Raw genomic sequence first — 22,762 nt, 5'->3', positions numbered from 1 at the left:
TTGCCTAAATGCATCACCTCACCTTTGTCTGGATTGAAAACCATCTGCCACTTTCTCACCCAACTCTCCAGTCTATCTATATCCTCCTGTATTCTTTGACAGTCCCTTATGCTTTCTGCTACTCCACCAATCTTCATGTCACCTGCAAACTTGCTGATCATACCAACAGTGCCCTCTTCCACATCATTTATGTATATTACAGGCAACAGTGGCCCTCAACACTGACCCCTGTGGAACACCACTGGTCACCTTTCTCCATTTTCAGAAACTCCCTTCAACTACTAATCTCTGTCTCCTGTTACTTAACCAGCTCTTTCTCCACCTAGCTGGAACACCCTGCACACCATGTGACTTCACTTTCTCCATTTGTCTACCATGGGGAACCTTATCAAAAGCCTTACTAAAGTCCATGTGTATTACACTAGTTGTACTTTTTAGGAAGGGATTCGAAACATATCTGGCTGTCAAATGAGTGAACATTCTGAATAAGAGTCAGATTGAACATGCTAGCTCTTTGTGCTTCTGGGGCTTGATCTGTTTACAGATTCTGCTGCGCGTAAGGTTCTGAAGAATGTGTTACCTGTGGCAGTAAAAATGTTTTAATAATGATAACAACAAAAATAATATGCTTCTACAGAGCCTTCAATTGAGCTAATAGATTGCAGAGTGCTTCACAGTGTGGTATAAAGCATCATTTAAAATTGAATTGGTTAAGGAATTATGAGAATGTGTGACCAATAACATGTTCAGAACAGCAGATTTTAAACGGCATCTTAAAAGAAGAAAGAGCAGGAGAGGAGTGTAGGGAGGGAATCCCAACACATAAGGTACCAGTGACTGTCTTTTCACATACTAACGGCGAGATGATCAAAATAGGGGATGCGCAAGTGGACAGAATCGCAAAGACAATTCCTTGGTCCACCAATGAGTTGAATTGTAACTGGTTACAATTAAAGAAATTAGCAGACAAGGAAACAACTGATGGGATTTGAAATATAGATATCCAACATGGGCACAATCAGGGTGTGAGGCTCCTTTTTGAGGCCAAGTTGCAATGCTGCATTATTCTGTCCTAACACCTTCAATTCTCTCCTAACACTGAGCCATTTCTTTAAAACAAAAGTCTCTAGTGATGCAAGGCAGCTTGTCCACTGGACTCTTGCTGCCAAAGTACAGACAGTAATATAACAAACATTGGGGGCTCTTGTAACACAATGATATTATCTTTACCTCTGAGCATGCCAACATAGATTCAGACTCACTTGCTGAAGAGGTGTGTAATAACATGTTTAAATTGGTTGGTTTTAAAAATAGCTGTCGGGGAACTTTAACACCAACTTGCACGCAGCAAAGTTCCACGAGCAGCAAAATGATAATTACTTGATAATCTGTACTTACGATGATATTAAGTAAGAGGTAAATATTGGCAAGTGACTAGACAGAGCAATTCTTTAAATAGTCCTGTGCAATGTTCTAAATTTCCCTGAGTTGACACACAGAGACTCTCAGTTTTTATCTGACAGACAGCATCGATGAAAGTGCAGCTAATCTTCAGGTATTGCATTAAGTAATAGTCTGTCTCAGGGAATCTCCAGACTTCTCTTGTGTGTTTCCACTGCGGCTCTAGCTACTGGAGCTTTGTCCTAGTACTTTTCCATTTTCTTTCACCACGCACAGATCTCCAGAATCTGCCAAGGGTTTGACAAGGCTCCCCAACTCATCCCTCTGGTCTTATTGTGTGCAGCGGTTATTGTCCAGATGCTCATGACACCCGGTTCTATTTGCAGCAGTGGCTCAGTTAATGATACCTTGACCTCTCAGTCAGAAGGTGGTGGATTCAAGTGCCCCTTTAGGAACTGAGTCCAAAACAATCATGGCCATCACTTGGTGCTGAGAGTGTACTGATGTGTCAGAGGCACCTTCTTTCAGACGAAGTGTTAAACCAAAGTCATGTCCCCATGAAGTGGATGGAAAAGATCCTGCCATTCTAATGTGATGAAGAACAAGGGAGTTATCCAAGATGGTTTTTTATCAATCCCTCAACACGGCAAAAAAAAAGGCTTATCTATTCCGTGTCATGGCTCTGCGTGTGGGAGCTTGCTGAGTGTAAATTGGTTGCCACATATTTCGCATTCCAACACAAACAACGGGCAGAATATAAAGGCCCTGTCAGAAGTAAGTTTGCAGGTTGAGGGAAGCAACTTTATCAGATGGGTGGGTGTCTTTTTCACCTCCCTCACTGATGAAGCTCAGGACAGGAAGGTGGAGGGTAGCCTTCCCAAACCATTCATTACATCCACTACTGGTATTCAAACATCTTTGGACAGGGGACTCCCTTTGTGAGGTAGCTGTAAATAGTCTCTCCAGTAATAGAATAATACCAATGCAAGTTATTGTCATCACGTATTCCGAGTGGGTTTCTGTTGATCTGCAAACATTGTGTTGTAATGAGTGTTTAATATTCTTCAGGCCTTGTTGGAACCTTAACGTTTAGCTGAGGAGATTACAGAATCGGGGTGTCCATGAAGGAGGCTATTTGGCTGATCATGCCCTCACTGATCACTGAGCATTTTATCTTTGTGCCAATCTCCTGCCATTTCCCCCTTCAGCCTGCACATTGCTCCTGTTTAAATAATCGTCTAATGCCCTCTTTGATGCCTGAGTTGAACCTACCTCCAACACAATTCCCAGTGGCATATTCCAGAGCTGAATCAGTACTCTATGAAAAAGTCTTCTTTCCTCATCTTAGATCTGCTCCTTTTGTAAAACACTTTAAACCTCGACCCTCTGGCTCTTAGTCCTCTTATAAACAGGAATGCTTTCTCCCAATCTGCTATGCCCAAACACCTCAGGATTTTGAATACTTCTACCACATCGCTTCTTAAGAGAGGTGAAGGCCAAAAGATTCCTTTGATGTGTAAGCACAAATGGTCTGATTTAGTCGAAGCAACCCTTTCAAGATATGTGTAAACATTGGCACAGTGATGTAACTGAGATATAGCAATACAACATACTACAGAGTGATTATTATGGAATAATTTAATGTCAAGGCAATGCAAGTAAAGAGTAGCAGATGGAGTTTAATTTGGATAAAGATAAGGTATTGCATTTTGGTAAAACAAAAAAAGGCAAGATTTATATAAGAAAAAGGTAGAGCCTTGAGTAGTTTTGTGGAACAGAGAGACCTCTTTGAGGTTCTTTGAAGTTTGCCTCACATGTAGATAGGGTGGTTAAGAAGCTGTTTAGAATGCTTGCCTGCATTACCCAGAGCTTTTGAATAAAGGTGATAAGATGTCATGGTCAAAGAGTGTGGTGTTGGAAAAGCACAGCAGGTCAGGCAGCATCTGAGGAGCAGGAGAGTCGACGTTTCGAGCATAAGCTCTTCATCAGGAATGAGGGGCCACTCCAGCATCTGCAGTCCTCACTTGAGATGTCATATCGAGGTTGTACAAGGTGTTGGTGAGGCCTCTTTTGGAGAAACTGTGTCCAGTTCTGGATGCACTGTTAAAGGAAAGATATTATTAAGCTGGAGAAGATTCAGGAGAGATGTTACTGCGAATTGAGGGTTTGAGTTATAAGTAAAGGTTGGATAGTCTGGGACTTTTTTCACTGGAACATAGGAGGGTGAGAGGTGACCTTGTAGAGGTTTATAAAATCATGAGGGGGTATAGATAAGCTGAATGGCAGGTGTCGTTTCCCTCAGTTGGAGGTTTGGAAGACTAAGGGGCATATTTTTAAGGTGAAAAGAGAAAAATTTTAAAAAGACATGAGGGGCAATAGTTTTTTTTACACAGTGAGTGGTTTGTGTGTGGAATAAACTTCCAGGGGAAGTGGTGGATGTGGGCACAGTTACAACATTTAAAAAGCATTTAGATAAGTACATGAATAAAAATGTTTGGAGGGATATGGGTAAAGCACAAGCAGGTGGGACAAGTTTAGTTTGGGAACAAGGTCTCCCTGGATTTATTGGACCGAAGGGTCTGTTTCCATGTTGTGTGATTCTATGACTCTAAGTGAAAGGGATCAGTATCAAGTAGTTATTAAGAAAATCTTACAACCTACTTGGAGCAGAGCTGGATTTTGACTCCACAATGGTAAAAAGAAACAGAATTGGGGAGCTGACCTGTCGAATAATTCCCAGAACTATTCCCAGTTATTCTCATGCTGCAGACATAAATGGAAAATATGTGGCTGCAATTGTGTGCTATCTGCTCCGCCATTAATCTCTGAGAGAGGAATTAATCATCTGAGCCATTCCTCATTGCTTTGAATGCCAAGTCCCTGTCCTCCCACATTCCAGCAAGCACAAATAGTTTTGCATTTTGCAGAAAATTTCCATATCCCAGCCATTAAATTCCGATTATCCTCATCTTCATGCTGGGTGCCTGAAACACAACTCATTGGAGACGTGGAGGTGGTGGTGGGGGGGATGGCGGTGGAGCGGGGGTGAGGAATGGGTGTAGGTCCTGGTGCTGTGGAAGAAAGAGGCACTGGTTGTCAGGTATGTTAGGGGCTTAAGTGAGCTGGTGCTGGGATTTGATCATAATGATTGCAACGATTTAGAGAATGGCAACACTTGCAACATCAGCCACAGTTCATCACCATGTTTTGATATTGCAGCTTTAAGGCAGCAACATCTTCTCACGTGGGCATTGAGTGTTCAGCTCAGATGGTTACAGCATGGTATTAATAATGTTATGGTCATGGGTTCAATCCCCACACTGGCTAATGCTGCTGGCTTCTAAGCTGTGATAAATGGGTGGCTCAGTGGTTAGCACTGCTGCCTTGCAGTGCCAGGGAGCCAGGATTGATTCCAGACTGACAATCAGCAATCCCTGATGAAGGGCTTACGGCTGAAATGTCAATTCTCCTGCTCCTCGGATGCTGCCTGACCTGCTGTGCTTTTCCAGCACCACACTCTCAACTCTGAGCTTCAGCATCTGCAGTCCTCACTTTCTCCCCGGATAGGGTGGGGTGCTCTGGGATGGGTCCGTGCAGATCGATGGGCCAAAAGGCCTCTTTCCACACTGTGGGGATTCCACGATTTGCGAGACAGAGTTTGACCTACGTTCTAATACATTAAGGGTGGTGATCAAGAGCTTGCTCAAAGAGTTACCTTTCTTTAAAAAAACTCTTAAAAGAAAACAGTGGAAGAGATTTCAGGTAGTGGAGTAATGGTAACCTTACTGGGCTAGTAATCCATGAACCCTTGGTTAAACCTCTATTCAAGTCCCACCACAGGCACAGCATCAAATATATGTCAACAAAAATCTAGATTTTTAAAAATAAATAGCTCTTATTACAGCTGTGCAAACATTGACAATTGAATTGCTAACGGATTCACTGACGTACGTAAAGGAAGGAAATCTGTCATCTTTACTTAGTTTGGCGGTCATGTGACTCCAGGCCCACAGCAATGGACTGACTCTTAACTGCCCTCTGGGCAATTAGGGATGGGCAATAAATGCCGGACCAGCCAGTGATGCCCACATCTAATATAACGAATCAAAAGAGAAGATAGGTTTAGGAGAGAGAATTAATTTCAGGGGTTAACTCCAAAAGATTAAGTAACATTCCTGAGTTGAAGTCATTTTTTTGGAACAAAACTCTTTTCATGCCACAGAGGGAAGCTGATGTTTATGTTGGAGCTGGGAGAGGATTCTTCTGACGTTCCTGATGCTAAACTGTGATACAGTGGTCAGTGTTACAGCGTCAGTCAGGCATGGAGCGTGATAAAGCAGCACCTGTTTTCAAGACTCCAGTTATTGGCACTGGATGCTGAGGAAGAGAAAAAAACTCTCCTCTGCGAAGACTGGCCAGAGGCAGCCTCGGAAGAGCAGATCCCCCACAGGATGTGCTAGGTTTGGAGAGGGAAGAGCAAGTAAATGAAATGCTACTCTGTTAGCTTCTGTCATGTGATGGGGAAGCAACCCTATTATATACATTCAGACTGTATTTCCAGTTATCACAGAATCGATACATTGCAGAAGTCCATTTGCCCCATCGTTTCTGCTTCAGTTCTCTGAATACGCTATTCACTTAGCGCCTGCCTTCTCGCCATAGCTTTGCACCTTCTTCCTTTTCAGATAATCTTCTAACTCCCATTTTGAATGCCTCAATTCATCTTGTCTTCACCACAGTGCATTCTGGGCCTAATCATCTGCTGCACTGAGTTAGTTTCTCCTCCCATGACTTTTGCTTATTTTATTGATTTCTTTCATCTGTGCCCTGTTCTCTCAATCCATTCACAAGTGGGAGTGTTCTCTCTGTATTTACACTGTCCAGACCTCCCAAGGGTTTGAAAACTTCAATCAGGTCTCCTCTCAACCAAGATGTACAGTCCAACCTATCCTCATATCTGAAATCCCTCAACCCTGGAACCATGCTCATTACGAAATAGATTGTTCCCTAATTGTTTCAGTCTATGGTGATGTAAATACAATATTACTACCACTAATCCAGGCATTTCACTAATGAACTGAGAACACAAATGCAAATACCATTATAGTCGCTGGTGCGATTTAAATTAAACTAAATTAATTACTAAGTCTTGTTCACTAATGCCCTGTAGGGGAGGAAGTCAACTGAATAAAGGCAAAAAGACTGTGGATGCTGGAAATATAAAATAAACACAGAAATTGCTGACGAACTCAGCAGTGCTGGAGAGAGAAAACGAGTCAGGTAAGACTCTCGAATTCAGAGAATATTTCCAATGGCCTTGGTAAATTCCCTGAAATAACCTCATCCCCACCTTCTCCCTACAATGATGTGCGACAAACCATTGCTTCCTATTTGCCTGGCCTCCTGGATAAGAGTGACAACTTTCTCGAAGCTATATTTTTAATGATGTGAAGGAACTGTTTTAACATTTTTTATTTCAAAAATATACTTTATATTCATAAAATATTTTGATGATCTGTACAATTGGTCATTCCGTTTCTTGGCATACAGAGACAGAGTAATCATTCATATATACCGGTCTGTACGATTACTATCCACATATTTAGCAGGGGGGTCAGTGGAGCCCCCTTACTGCGTCGGACCCCTGTGCTTAGGCAGGCAGACATTACATGGTAGTCTTTTTTAACCTTCAACCTTGAGGTGGCACAGTGGTCAGTGGTTTGCACTGCTGCCTCACAGTGCCAGGGACCTGGGTTTAATTCCACCTTTGGGCAACTGGCTTTGTGCAGTTCGCACGTTCTCTCCATGACTATGTTGGTTTTCTCTGTGTGCTCCAGTTTCCTCAGTTTAGGTGGATTAGCCATGCTAAATGATCCGTAGTGTCCAGGGATGTGCAGGCTAGCTGTCTTAACTATGGTAAATGTGGGATTATAGGTGTAGGTTGGAGGGAGTGTATTGGTCTGGGTGGATGCTCTTTGGAGGGTTGGTTTGGACTCAATGGGCTGATTGGCCTCTGATTGGCCATCTGAATCCTCATCCAGAGCGGAAAGATCTGAACAAAATTCAGTCAATGGGAAAGAGAACTGCAAGTATTGGCACCAAAGGGCAGCTCTCTCAAGACAGAGACAACTGATGGTGGTTTACCCCAAGGATCATCATACCTCAGGTGAGGGGAGGAGATTGAGAAGGAGAGTCCTTCATGGTAATCTGAGCTAGTGTAGGAATTGAATCCACTCTGTCGGCATCACTCTACATTGTAAACAAGCTAACCAGACCCCAGAACGGTAGGCATTTCATCGTAACACAAGGACTTTACCTTCTGTCACCTTTGGTGACTATTGGTTATGTCGCTTGATATCTAGTGTAACTGAGCTCAGTTTGCATTTCACACACTCCACCCATTTGGTCCTGAAAATTTCCAGTGTGGTTCAGTAATTGGCTGACTGAATTAGTCAACCTCCTGAATTGAAATTTGAATCAGGCATGACTTAGGCACCTAACAGACGGTGAGGTGATGGTCACAAGCAGCCTTCGATTGAAAAACAAATCCCTTATTTGACATTCCTTACAGCAGGGATGCTGGATATTGGTGCAATCTGAACTCGGGGCAGGTTTTGGGGGCCAGGTCAGGTAGTGTGTTGTAAACCCATTCACAGAGATACAGGCTATTTATTTTCCAGGCTTCATTTAAGGCCTACAAATCTGCCTTGGCCTTCAGACACCAAGGAGGTGACAGCTGTGGCTCCTGTTCTCATTGCACATAAAGCTTTGGTTGGAGATTCTTCCACAGCAGAAGGTGTTTAAGCTGTCCTTGTGGACCTTGAAGGAAAGCTGCTGCTTCTCCTGGCTATCAATTAATGATAATTGTCTCACAATCAATTGCTCACCAGGAACTGATTAACTCTGTGGGTTAGTTTATTTAGATTAGATTAGATTAGATTACTTACAGTGTGGAAGCAGGCCCTTCGGCCCAACAAGTCCACACCGCCCCGCCGAAGCGCAACCCACCCATACCCCTACATTTACCCCTTACCTAACGCTACGGACAATTTAGCATGGCCAATTCACCTAACCTGCACATCTTTGGACTGTGGGAGGAAACCGGAGCACCCGGAGGAAACCCACGCAGACACGGGGAGAATGTGCAAACTCCACACAGTCAGTCGCCTGAGGCGGAAATTGAACCCGGGTCTCTGGCGCTGTGAGGCAGCAGTGCTAACCACTGTGCCACCGTGCCGCCCACAAACAGTTAAAACAGTCAAATACATTATAAGTTATGAAGTGCGTATTACAGCAAGCCACCACTTTTCTGCACTCACAGCTTGTAGACTCACAGCAGACTGCAGGGTGGCACAGTGGTTAGCACTGCTGCCTCACAGTGCTAGGGACCTGGTTTGATTCCAGCCTCAGGTGACTGTCTATGTGGAGCTTTCACATTTGCCCTGTGCCTGCATGGGTCTCCTCTGGGTGTTCTTGTTTCCTCCCACAGTCTCTAAAGATGTGCATGTTAGATGAATTGGCCATAGTGTTCAGGGAAGCCTAGTCTAGGTGCATTAGTCAGGAGAAAAATAGAGTAACAGGGGAATGGGTGTTGGTGGAATATTGTTTGGTTCTGGATTAGTGGTGCTGGAAGAGCACAGCAGTTCAGGCAGCATCCAAGAAGCTTCTTGGATGCTGCCTGAACTGCTGTGCTCTTCCAGCACCACTAATCCAGAATCTGGTTTCCAGCATCTGCAGTCATTGTTTTTACCTCGGAATATTGTTTGGACTTGTTGGGTCAAATGGCCTGTTTCCACACTGTTGTGATTCTCTGAAATCAGAACCCATGGGTTAAATTGTACAGCAAAAGACTTGCACAGAGTTAGAAGACTTTTATTGTGAATCTGTAGTTTAGCACAAACAATAGTTTCAATTTTTTCCCTTCTACATACATTTCCTGTACAGAAGCTAACTCCCCACTGGGAAAAATAAACAAAAAAAAGGCAAAAAGTGCCCATTGGGGGGGCACTGAAACTGTTCATTGAAACCCCAAAGACAAAAAGGGGAAAACGAAAGGAAACTAAATCAAAATGTCATTAGAGGGGAAACAATGTACCAATGCCCCTTCTCCTGCAAAGCTTGAAGGGTATCTATGGATATTGCATGCTAAAGAGATTGAGGGGTGATTCCAATAATGAAGGAATGGCAGGCAACAAGGAACGACAAACCCCTCCATAGCCCAAGAGTTTTGCTGTTTTGTTTGTATAAACAGAACGCTGTCACCAACCAATGCCATCAGGGGCAGTGTGACAAGAAGCAGAAATCAAAAACCAGAAAAGAGGAAGCCGAAGTGAGGGGTGGCTACATCAATGTAACATAATGCACCAGGATACAATGCACCAGTCTCTTGGGTGACCACAAATCTCCAAAGGGCTTCAAGGATATCAGTGGACATCACATGAGCCCTATCCAAGGACACCCAGGCACAGACATAGCTAAGGAAGTGAAGCAGTGAGTTGGCAATTATAATCCCTTCCCACAGCCTGCTGCTTGAGTCTTTTGATGGCGAGTTTAGGTTGGCACAGATGTAGGCCCACAAGGATGCTAGGAGAAAGTGAGGACTGCAGATGCTGGAGATCAGAGCTTAAAAATGTGTTGCTGGAAAAGCGCAGCAGGTCAGGCAGCATCAAAGGAACAGGAGAATCAATGTTTCGGGCATAAGCCCTTGTTCAGGAATGCTCTCAGACCTGCCTGTACCACCTCCTCCTTGATGTGGGTACCCAAAGATCAGGAGCATGGGGCTGAAGTGCAACCAAAGAAGAATAACAGATTTTTAAAGAAACTAACTAACAAGGGATGTAACAACCCATAACCAATGAATCCATGTCCACAGTCTCTACGGCACCGCGAGAGTAATGGGAGTTGATGAACTGCCTTAGCTACAGATACCGTATGGAAAGTGAGAGACTTGGTGATAGGATGGCTGCCAAGGCATGTCTAGGAAGCAGATGGAGGAGAAGAGGTGGATGGTTTACTTTTCTGCCCCAAGTAGAAGGAGATGGAGGGTATTACCATGAGGTGGCTTCGATCATGGGGCGTGCGCTCTTGAGGGAAGTTCTGGAACCTGGAGCAAATATGGAATTTTGTTCGAAAAGCGGGATCACGTGGATGGGAGGCCCCACTGCACACTTGAAACTCTTTCGACTGATGAATGACGCCAGGTCTGACTACTGCCATTTTCAGGCAAAGGGGGGGGCCATCGAATATGAGTTAGACAACAACGGCCGCTCAATTTGTCAAGAGCATTCTCAAATCTGGTCACCAGCGTGGCAACAGAGTTCCCTTCCACCAACCAATTGAAGCAACAGAACACCCCAGTTCTTTTAAAAGTTAAACACCCACCATCAATTTTACCAATGACAAATAACAAAGATAGAAACCATACCAAGAGACAGGGGCACTACCATTGTGCCACAACAGCCATCTGTTTTCAACCAACTCTGGAGCTATTTTGGTTTACCCTTAGATCCTGCTGTATTTTCAACACTGACAAGATAGTATGCCAGGCAGAGTTACAGCATTGGTTACACATGGCACACAGGGCCCTGAAGAGTCCAATAATGAAAAATAAAAAGGTGGAAAAAGCAAGGGAGGGAGGTAATTTGAAATAGTGTTGAAGAGGTGAGAATGTACTCCACCTCCTGAAGTACCCACCTTTCTCTCAAAGGAGAACACAGCTCTAATTTTCTTTGAAATGCAGCATAACATATTTCAGGTAATCTATTTTTAAACTTTAGGAAAAATAGAAACCATGATTCAAAAACAATGTAGTTATTAGTTTGGCAAAATTTACAGATAATCAATGAGCAAAAATACAGCACAGATAATTTGTTATTCATTTGTAGGATGTGGGCATCGCTGGCTGGCCAGCATTTGTTGCCCATCCCTAGTTAAAGAAAAAAAAAACAAAGAAAAGTGCAAGACAGGAACAGCCCTTTGCGCCTCCAAGCCAGTGCCGACACATTATTCTGTTAGAAAACTGTCTTCACTTACAGGATCTGTTTCCCTCTATTTCCTTCCTATTCATGTGCTTGTCCAGGTGCTTCTTGAACGCTGTTATTGTGTCTGCTTCCACCAGCTCCTCTGGCAACGTGTTCCAGGCACAAACCACTCTTTGTGTTAAAAAAACTTGCCTTACACATCTCTTTTAAAGTTCCTCCCTTGCACGTTGAGCCTGTGTCCCGGAATAATTGACCCGTCCACCCTGAGGAAAACCCTCAAACTTTCCACTCTCTCCATGCCATTCACAATCTTATAGACCTCTATCAAGTCGCCCCCTCAACCTCCCGCGTTCCGCAGAAATCAAACCCAGATTATCCAGCCTTCCTTCACAGCTAAAATCCCCCATAGCAGAGAGCATCCTAGTAAATCTTTTCTATACCCTCTCCAAAGCACCCACATCCTTCTGGTAGCATGATGACTCGTACTGTATGCAATATTCCAAGTGTAGCCTTACTGAAGTTCTATAAAGCTGCAGCATAACTTATCTGTCCTTATACTCAATGCCCCTTCCAATGAAGACAAACATGCCATGGGCCTTTTTTCACTACCTTATCCACCTGTGCTGCCACCTGTTTATCGCTTATCAGTCCATTTGTTTCTAAATGTGTTATAGATCTTGTCCCTAAGAATCTTTTCCAATAATTTCCCCACCACTGACGTGAGGCTCACAAGCCTGTATTTTCCTGCTACTCTTCTTCAACAATGGGACAACATTAACTATTCTCCAGTCGTCTGGGACCTCACCTGTGGCCAAACAAGGTACTGTCAATGCTCCAGTAATTTGTTGTCTTGCCTCCCTCAATATTCTGGGATAGATCCTATCAGGAGCCGGGGACTTATTTATCCTAATATTTTTTAAGACTCAAGACAGCTCTTCCTTTTTAACAGCAACTTGGCTTAGAAATACAACATTCCCTTCCCTGAGATTATCCTCCACCAATTCCTTCTCTTTGGTGAATACCAATACAAAGTATTGTATTCGTTTAAAACACATACATTCCCTTCTTTCTCCTTGAGTGGGCCAACCCTTTCCCTGGCTACCCTCTTGCTATTTATATCTGTATAAAAAGCCTGAGAATTGTCCTTAAACCTGTTTGCTGATGACTTGTCATGACTCCTTTTGGCCCTTTTAATTCCTTGCTTAAGTTCTTTCCTATTTTCCTTATATACTTAAAGAGCTTTGTCAGTTCCCATCCTCCTAGACCTAATGTCTGCTTCCTTTCTCTTTTTGACAAAGGTCAAAACATCCCTGGTCTCCCAAGGTAATTTGCCATACCTATCCTTCAGAGTCAAGAGTGTGGTGTTGGAAAAGCACAGCAGGTCAGGCAACATCCGGGGAGCAGGAGAATTGACATTTTTGGCAAGAGCCCTTCCTAGGGAGCTCAGCATCACACTCTCAACTCTGATCTCCAGCATCTGCAGTCCTCACTTTCTCCTTTTCCATTCCTATCCTTCATTTGTGCAGGAACATGCTGCTCCTGAACTCTTCTCAACTGGTTGCCCTTAAAGAGGCTTTGTAGTGCTTGCTGCAACTGAGTGGCCATTTCAGAGGGCAATTGAGAGTCAACCATGTTACTGTGCATCTGGAGTCACAGGTAGGCTAGACCAGATGAGGATAGCAGAATTCCCTCCCTGCAGGGCATTAGTGATAGGCTCCTCCCACCAACTATTAGCAATCGTTTCATGATCATCAATAGATTCTTAATTCCAGATATTTTGTATTGAATTCAAGTTCCACCATCTGCCATGGTAGGAATCGAGCCCATGTCCCCAGAACATTAACTGAATTTCCAAATGAATGATCTGGTAATAATCTCACTCGGCTATCACCTTCCCCTAGATTTATTCTACTGGATCTATGCTGCTGCCTGTTCTTCTACTCAGGACATCTTCATCCTGCAAGAGATGATGGGATGAAAGAACCCAGCTATTCTCACTTTGATCTGTTCAGGCCTCTGGTCCAGGTGGGATGGAGCCCAGGCCTCTCAGTCCAGAGGGAAGGACTGTGCAACAAGAACCAAACTCATTTTTAAACTTTTAATCAATCTGTTCAGTCACACCAGAAACAAAATGTTAACCCTCTTTCCCTGTCCAGAGATGCTGCCAGACCTGCTGAGTTCCTCCAGCACTTTTGCTTTTGTATCAGATTTCCAGCAACTATACTATTTTTGTTTTGATTAAAGGTGGTAGTGTTCTTGCCTCTGACTCAAGAAACCTGGGTTCAAACCGCATCTGCTCCAGAGGTGCATAATAACATTTCTATATCAGGTTGATGATGAAGGATTTCAGCCTGAAATTTTGATATACTTAAACCAGAGGGAGGGACAGCACTGCACCTCAAGAATACAGCTTTCTTTTTTAATCTTGGCGAGAGTAAGGATTGCAGGTGCTGGGATCCAGAGTCAATAGATGTGAAGCTGGAGGAGCAGAGCAGGTCAGACAGTATCTGAGGGGCAGGACAGTCAACATTTCAGGCTGGAATCCTTCATCATCAACCTGATATAGAAATGTTATTACACACCTCTGGGGTAGATGAGGTTTGAACACAGGCTTCTTGAGTCAGAGGCAAGAACACTACCATTGTGCTATCTACTTTCAACCAACTCTGGACCTATTCTGCTTTATCCATAGAGGCAGCTGTATTTCCAAGACTAACTGGAATGAGCACAAAAGAAATTTACAAGGATGTTGCCTGGACTCAATGATTTGAGTTATAGGGAGAGTTTGGACAAGCTAGAACACTTTTCTTTAGAGCATAGGAGACAGAGGGGCGGGGTACCTTATAGAGGTGTATAAGATCATGAGAGACAAGGATCGGGTGAATGCACTCAGGTTTCTTAATCCAAGGGTAGGGGAATCAAGGACTAGATGGCATCGATTTAAGGTTGGAGGGGAAAGAATAAAAGGGACCCCTGAGGAACAATGTTTTTAAACAGAGGGTGGTATGTATATAGAATGAGCTGCCATTGCAACTATTTGAGATGGGTACATTAACAACATTTCAAAGGCATTGGAAAAATATATAGATAGGAAAGGATTAGAAGAATATGGGCCAAGTGCAGGGAAATATGGACAGATATTTTGGCCAACGTGGACAGTTTGCGCTAAAGGACCTGTCTCTGTGCTGTTGGACTCTATGACTATAACTGCCAAGCAGAGTCATTACATCAATTACTCATTGCATACAGAATCCTTAAAGGTGAACTTTCTTAAAGGCAAGGTGCTTACAAAACCCTGTCCACACAAGGGAAGGAAACATTCCTGTGTGACCTTCTCATTGCTATCCTATTGCAGTTGTCTCATCCTGGATTGGAGGCTCCTGCAGGTTCCTCCCTTGGCAGGCAGCTGCTACTGCCACCATTGATAGCCAACATACTGAGGATCTTGGCAGTTTGGACAGTTTTTCTTTTATGAACAATTTAGCAAAACTGATCAAATCTGGCAAAGTTAAGCTTGTGAGGTTATTTTAATGGCTGTTTCTGTCAGCTGGAAGGAGAGGTGATGTTAAAGCTAAAATTGCACCCGTCAGGTTCACAATATTGCAAAGTGCACTTTTTCGCTCTGAATAACGTTTGGGAAAACCATCTGACCTTTTGTTTTGCATAAGCAGCCCAGAAATTCTAGTTATTCTATATTTGGTAGTTCACTGGCTCTCAGTTATGCCAGAATGCCTTTTAAATAATGTCTCGGTTTGTGCTCTTTATAGCACTGGACTTGAAGGGGAGCCAAATTATCCCTTTGCCATTGTTACTGTGAGAAAATCATAGCTGCAGCTGTTTGCCATTAGTTTTTTGAATCTGATGCATTTGGACCAGTTTACATCATTCCAAAACGTATCTCCGAAACAAGGTCAGGTTGTTTGGGTTTAAACTGACGTATGTTTTTTTTCTGAATGATTATTTCAACATCACACACATTTTACAGTTAAGCATGTCGTTTTATTTTCAAATATGTCGGAACACATTTCAGGGAGAAACATCATTGCATCTTTGCCTGCAAGGGTCGAAGTAATTCTGTTTCTGTTTCTAGGTTATTGATCTGCCACCGCCCAGTTGTAATCAGAGTTAACGGGAGCCTCTGACTGCCCCAGTATTCACTCTTTGGCCTTGTTAATGAACACAAGAGTTGCCAGTGTCAACCAGCAATGTGAATCTCGAACTGCAGGCCCCTCACACTGAAGAGGCCACAGGCAGGGCTGACACTGCTGCTTGGCTCAATGGGTCTCCGAAAATAGAAGAAATCAAACTACAAGAAATAAACTCTGAATTTGATGTCTAATTATCAAAATAATTCTGAGTGGCACCTCTGCTGTTTATTAGAATCTCCTTATATAGCAATAAACTGTGAATTCAAATCTGCAAACAAGATCTGATTTGGGAGTTTTGTTTATTCGTTCACGGAATGAGGGTGTCATTGGCCAGGGCAGCATTTATTGCTCAGAGGGCACTTAAGAGTCAATCACATTGCTGTGGGCCTGGAGTCACATGTATGCCAGACCAGGTAAGGATGGCCGACTCCTTCCCTCAGGGACATTAGTGAGCCAGAAGGATTTTTTCCAACAATTGACAATTGATTCAAGGTCATCATTAGTCTCTTACTTCCAGATTTTACCGAGTTCAAATTCCACCATCAACTGTGATGGGATTCAAACCCTCATCCCCAGAACATTACCTGGGCCTCTGGCTTAACAGTCTAGCAATGATAGCATTGGCAATTGTCTCCCTCAGTCTGGTGACTGGCCAGAATGCCAAAATGTTGGCAACAATAAATTTAGTGAGGGTGCAGGTACAAGCACAATCTGTTCACACTTTATCCAACTTGGAAGATGTGTGCAATACCTTCTAAGTTCTACTACCATCCCCATACTAGCTCACTAATGTCCTTCAGAGAAGGAAACTGCCATCCTTACCCAGTAAGGCCTACATGTAACTCCAGACCCACTGCAATGTGGGTGACACTTAACTGCTCTCTGGGCAAATAGGGATGGGCAATAAAAGCTGCCTAGTCAGCGATGCCCTCATTCTGTGAATGATCCAAGAAGAAAAAAACACTTAAATTCATGTTAAGCTAGACAGTAGAAAATTGAAGGGGAATATGTGACCCCACACACAGAATTGTCTGTGCTGACATACTCCTGTTCAATTTTCTACTGTCTGATAGACACAGTCCTTCACTTTTTATTTCCAAATTGTCACTTTTGTTCCAGTTCACTCAGTGATCACATGAAAGTCATATCTTAGTGTTTGTATTTCTCAATCCCCTGTGTACCACAGACTGCTCCAGCCCAAGAGTCCGGCATTAACATGAACGGAACTTTTTCTTTCCTTAATCATTCACAGAATAAGGGTATTGCTGGCTAGGCAGCTTTTATTGCCCATCCCTAATTGCCCCGAGGGCAGTTAAGAGTCAAGCACATTGCTGTGGATCTGGAGTCACATGTAGGCCAGACCAGGTAAGGATGGCTGTTTCCTTCCCTGAAGGACATGAGTGAACCAGATGGGTTTTTCCAACAATTGACATCATTAGATTTTTAATTCCAGATGTGCATTGAATTCAAATTCCACCATCTGCTGCAGTGAGCTTCAAACCCAGGTCACCCAGAACATTATCTGGATCTCTGGATGAACAGTATAGTAATAATGCCAGTAGGCCATCACTCCCTTGTTTGTTTGAAAGCAAACTAAATTGTTGGTACCAAACCATCGTTAGCTTGTACTTCCACTGATCCGCAGACTTTTCCAGCTGAAGGGAAAGGTCTAATGAGAAGCACTTGTCATGTGGATTGTCCTATTTCAGACAGTTCTGATCCAGTATCATACTGGGGGCTTCTACCCTTGCTATTGAACGAGGCTTAGTGGATTTGAAATGAGGCCTCTCATCCCTTTTAGTTTTGGAATAGTGCAATAAGGAAGCGCTATCAGAAAATGAAATGCAGCCTATAAACTAAAACTGAGATTTCGTAAGACCAGTGTCCAAACCTCACAAGGAAGACAGTAGGTTTAATTTTCTTTTATTTACACATGGGATGTGGTGTCACTGGCTGAGCCAACAGATATTGCCTATTCCTAAATATCTTTCAGAGGTGATGGGGAGCTACCGTCTTGAACTACTGTGTATACAGTTGTAAGGGTCAGGAGGAGTTAATACTGAGGAGTGCCTTAAAAACACCACCCACTATGTTGATGTCACAATGGAGGAGGACCACCGAGGATCCCAATGTAGTAAGATCTCAATTCTAAATTCTGACTGTAGAAAAGCAGTTCTGAGAAAGGCCCTTCTACTTTTGAAGAAGGGTCACTGCACTGAAAACATTAACCCTGTTTTCTCTCCATATCATCCTTACAGTGTGGAAAGAGGCCATTCAGCCCATTGAGTCTGCACTGACCCTCCAAAGTGCATCACACCAGACCTACCCTGTCCCCGTAACCCCGCATTTACCATGGCTAATCCACCTAGCCTGCACACCTTTGGACTTTGGGAGGCAGACACGGGGATAACATACAAATGCCACACAGACTGTCACTCAAAGCTGGTATTGAATCTAGGTCCCTGGCACTGTGAGGTAGCAATACTAACCACCATGCCACTACACCAAGTTGGTCCAGCAGTTTTTGTTTTGTTTTGAGTCCTCCAGAAGAGCCATAAACAGCAGCAGCATTCCTAACCCACACAGTTAGAAGCTCTGAAAGCAAGAAAAGCAAATAATCAGTATTTGAAATAATATTACTTGGAAAATTTAATTTGAGAGATAGATCAAGTAGAGCACAAGTTGGACATCTCAGGGAACAAATTCTTGAAATAAAGAACAATGGCAACTAGGACAGTTTTCTCATTGGAGATATATGACTGATGGTGGTTTAATTTGAGGACCACTACACCTCTAACAAGGAGACGTCAAGAGACAGAATCCTTCCTGGTGTCTTTAGCTGGTACAGGAATTGAACTTATGGTGTTGGCAACCCTCTGTATCATAAACCAGCCATCCAACCAACTGAGCTAACCAAGCCCCAAGCTATATAATAGGATCCAGATTAGATACTGAATCAAAAGTTGAACAGGTGATTGCATTCCTATATGTAATTAAAAGTATAGCTGATGATGTTACAGCTTACCAAGGAGTAAAAGAAGCAAGAAATATTTGGTGAACTGCTTTGATGATAACATTGACCACAGAATAAATAAATTATTCTAAGAACGAGATTTAACAGAAGAGTTCAGGTTTCAGAGGAGTCAATAGATAATTTCATTAATTATCTGTATAAAAATGTGACAATGATAAAGCTAGAATTTAAGAGACAGAATTGTTATTGCAATTGCTAATGAGTCTTCTTCAGATCTATTGCAGTCGAAATGTTTGACTCTACAGAAATGGTAGAATGAAGCAGAATTCTGGAAGTCACTTAGATCAATTCTATGAGAAGATCAACTTTGGCTCTGTAAACCAGCAGAATCCACTCATTTCTTCAGATACAAAATCTGTGAAGACTCTGAGAAACCAGTACAGGTATCGCAGACTGTAGATACTGGCAATTACCGTGAGTGCTTTGGAGCAACAAAACCTCACTGACACAGGCAGTGCCCAATTGTTAAAAAAGAACAGCAACTAAGTTTCAGAAAATGTGCAGACAAAGGACACAGTAACAAAGCAACAAGAACTTAATTGACAGTCATGCATAGAAGTTCAAGAGGTACAACATGTTTAATTAAAAGAAAGACAAAGGCATTCCTTGAAGAAATAGTAAATCCAGAACTAGGCTTTTTGTGAGAACATACTTATGTCAATGAATATTTCACTCATTTCAAGTTTGATATGGTGGTATCACAATTTAATCAGACAGTGCTCCATGGTTGGGGGAACACTGTCTACAGCCAACAGCAGTACAACCATATTATCCAGGAGACATGTCATAAAGAATGAAAGATATGCTGGGAGCACCTCTCAAACACAAAAGGTGTTGGCTTCTATGGAAACTCTCACTCCCTGGTATAAACTAATGTCTTAATCTCAATCTTCTTCCAACAGTAGAAGGAGACAAACTCATTAAGTCAAGAAACTACTGCTCCAGAAACAGCTGGGGTTATGCAATATCTAGTCAAAGAATGACCTTTCCCACCTAAGGCGTACCAGACCTCTACATGCCATTTCCATGTAGTACATTGGTGCAAGAAAAACAGGGACAGTTAATCCAATTTATCCTCCAGAATCTCAAGTTTGTGATTACTGAGATGTAATGTCATCTAGACTATGAATCAACTCACCTTCTCGCCATGACAGCCTGCAACCATCAACTAAGAAGAGAGGTTATCAATCAGGCCAAATCCAATAGACCAAAGATGGTTTAGACTTAAAACCTGATCATCTTCCCAGCGCCAATAATGTAATGATAGCCCTATACCAATCTGTTCATTGTACAGCTGATTTTTCACACTCAGAAATTTCCAGGCAAATTGTGGAATTCACTGATCAACACACGTTAATCCAGCAACAGTGCACATTTAAAGTGACCAGTCATGTGTCACATGAATAACTAGAATTAATGTTATCGGCAGAACTATGAACTTTATCTGAGGTGTAAGAGAAACAGTATCACAACACCCACCTATCCGACACCTGCCTAATTTTCTTTAGCATTGACTTAAAATTGTTCGCACATACCTTACCACCCAACTGGGAGGTTTAAAAGGTCCAAGCTGTTGTGTTATGTCTCAAACTCAGTGTTCCGGGTCTACCTTTATGAGGTGCAGAATGTGAGTATAACTTTAAAAGACGTGCTCATGACATCATCACTGCATCATTGCTAAGGACCTAAGGGTAGAAAGAGCTCATATCCTACCTTACCCAGGTCACTTGAAAGATGAAAAGCTATTGAAAGCAGTCTGTGAGTTTAAACTGAGCCCAGACACTTTTGCGACTGAGTGTGGAGTGTTCATACACAATAGTTGTAAATGTCTGGGGGATGCTTCAATAGCAAGGTATCCGAACTAAGAACCTTGTTATGATAGATACCATCAGGATTGCTGCTTCAGGTAATACCACTTGTTGGAGACAAAATTGCAGCACAATCTGCATTTTGATTTGTGGCAATTCTAATCGATTATCGGGAAGTTGTACACAAAATAAATCCCACTCTGCTCAAACAGAATTTCACTCACCTTGACAGCTCCCAAGCTATGTCTGATTCCAAGAAAAACCTATGAAAAATTGATGGTTTTACTTTGTTTTGATAATAAAGTGAAAACATTGAATTTCAAAGGCTTTTCTTTGAATCAGAGCTTGGCAGGGAACTGTCAAGGTGGGTGAAATGCTGTTTGAGTAGAATTTCTTTTTAATATTCATATGTATATACTCCCCTGGGGAAACTGGTAAAACAATAGCCTTTTTTTCACACAGACCGTGGTTGTGATTCACAATGCATGGACTGTGAGTGTGTTAGAGGCAGATTTAGTTAAGACTTCCCAAAGGCAATTAGATAAACGATTTTCAGGGCTGTGGTGAAAGGGGGAATGACTAGAACTAGCTAGATTATTCTAGCATAACCGTGACAGCCCAAACAACCTTCCTCTGTTCTATATTCTATGCTGCCTTTATTCTGTGTTCTAAATTCTTTGGTGAATTTTTATAAATGAAGCATTCTGGGGCATCATATAGGAGAGGAACTAGCTCCATCTCACTGAAACTCAAAAAGGAAACATGCTGATTGATGTACAACACTCCCAAGTGTTCACAAGTCTGCAAGGTCTGAACAATACAATAATAATGAGATGCTGGACCAGCAAAAGATCAATTCATCAGGAATTCAATTTAGAGAGACATGGCTACGGTAAGTTAGGTGCACTGATTTATTTTAAAAATTGATTTCCTTTAAAGAAAGCAAGTGTCTGAAAAAGTGCAACAGTGGAGTCATTCATGTTCACTAATACATTTTCAGAGTAACCTTTGCATGTGTAGCAATGTTTCTCACCAGCATTAAAAACAGGTTGTGCTGTGAGTGGAAACAGATCACATTTATATGTGCTGTTTTTAGCTGTTTGATAAATTGCACCTGCAATTTCTTCTCATATGTCAAATCTTGACTACCTTATGAATCATTAAGGAGCTGGGATCCATTTATTTCACCAAAATCAGGAGACAGGTTGCCAATGTTTGCCGTCCTTAATACATTCTCTGGATGTGGGTGTTGTCAGCAAGACCAGCAAGTACTGGCCAGGTGGAGGCAGTGGTGAGTCACCTTCCTGAACCCTGCGGTCTGTGTGGCAAAAGAGCTCCCACACATTGTTGAGTAGGAAGTTCCAGGATTGTGGTCAGTGAGGATGAAGGAATAAAGGTAGAAGCCAGTGTGGGGGAATTTGGAGGTGATAGCGTTCCCATGCATTTACTGCCACTGCCCTTCTGATGATGGTTGGCATGCATTTGACCTTTTACCCCACACAGTCCCCACACAGGAAGGCAACTCATTGCCAGCCCTTAATGACTGCAAGGTGGGAAGGAAAAGGTAATATTCAACCAGCACATTGGGAATAACATGATGTTCCCAAAATGCAAGAAACAACAGTTACATTGCAGTAATATTGCCAGCTGAGTGGCCACATCACGTTGAGACGAAGACGAGACAAGTTGCACATAAACTGAAAATGTGTTGCTGGAAAAGCGCAGCAGGTCAGGCAGCATCCAAGGAACAGGAGAATCGACGTCCAAGTCCATGACTGTACTATTAACTATACAAAAAAAACTCTGTGTGAATAGTTTCCTGTGTTAAACAAACATATAACAGACATCCAGTTGGCAGTTCTCCTAACACCAGGCATTCAGACATTAATTTGATGACAAGTTTCTTGCAGTTCAGGCTGGCAGGAAGTGTTTAATTTATTTTCAATACAACTGTGGCTGGATTTTATAAATTTAAAATGTGACAGGGCGAATTGTTTTCATCCCATGGTACCATTCATGGCTACAATGCTGGACTGTGTCAGAAACTCCTCATTGAACCAGCTGTACATGAATTTTCAAATGCCTACCAATAAAAGGGTCTGGTCATCAAATTATGAATCAATTCCCTGTGACAATGCAACTTAACATCTCTTGCTTCCCCAATAGCAGCAAAGCTTATAACTGCCATATTAAAAAAATCCTTTGCAATTCAGTTTAATGCCAGTCATAGCTCAAAGTTAAAGAAGGTAGCTTTCATCTGCAACAGTGTACATAAGTAATAAAGTGTTTGAGAATAGAAGGGAGAGAAAAAAGAATGTCAATCACAACTGAATAAGATCGAAGACTGAGAGCTGGGTACATTGGGAATGTGGAAAGATGTGTTAAGAGAAT

At 42.6% G+C, this 22,762-nt stretch overlaps 1 protein-coding gene across 1 annotated transcript in view; it reads left to right on the top strand.

Annotated features, from left to right (window-relative positions):
- LOC140493815 (potassium voltage-gated channel subfamily A member 4-like) overlaps window positions 1-15,514 on the top strand; it is a 124,220-nt gene extending 108,706 nt beyond the window's left edge. The window contains exons 4-5 of the mRNA XM_072592722.1: window positions 6,572-6,681; window positions 15,472-15,514. The gene's annotated coding sequence lies outside the window, so the exon portion shown is untranslated. The remainder of the gene's footprint in view (window positions 1-6,571; window positions 6,682-15,471) is intronic.
- The last annotated feature ends 7,248 nt before the right edge of the window (window positions 15,515-22,762 follow it).

Source organism: Chiloscyllium punctatum, chromosome 22 (assembly GCF_047496795.1).
Source record: "Chiloscyllium punctatum isolate Juve2018m chromosome 22, sChiPun1.3, whole genome shotgun sequence".
NCBI classification, from domain to species: Eukaryota; Metazoa; Chordata; class Chondrichthyes; order Orectolobiformes; family Hemiscylliidae; genus Chiloscyllium; species Chiloscyllium punctatum.
The sequence above is the reverse complement of the archived record's forward strand: the minus strand, read 5'-3'. Positions and strand labels throughout refer to the sequence as shown.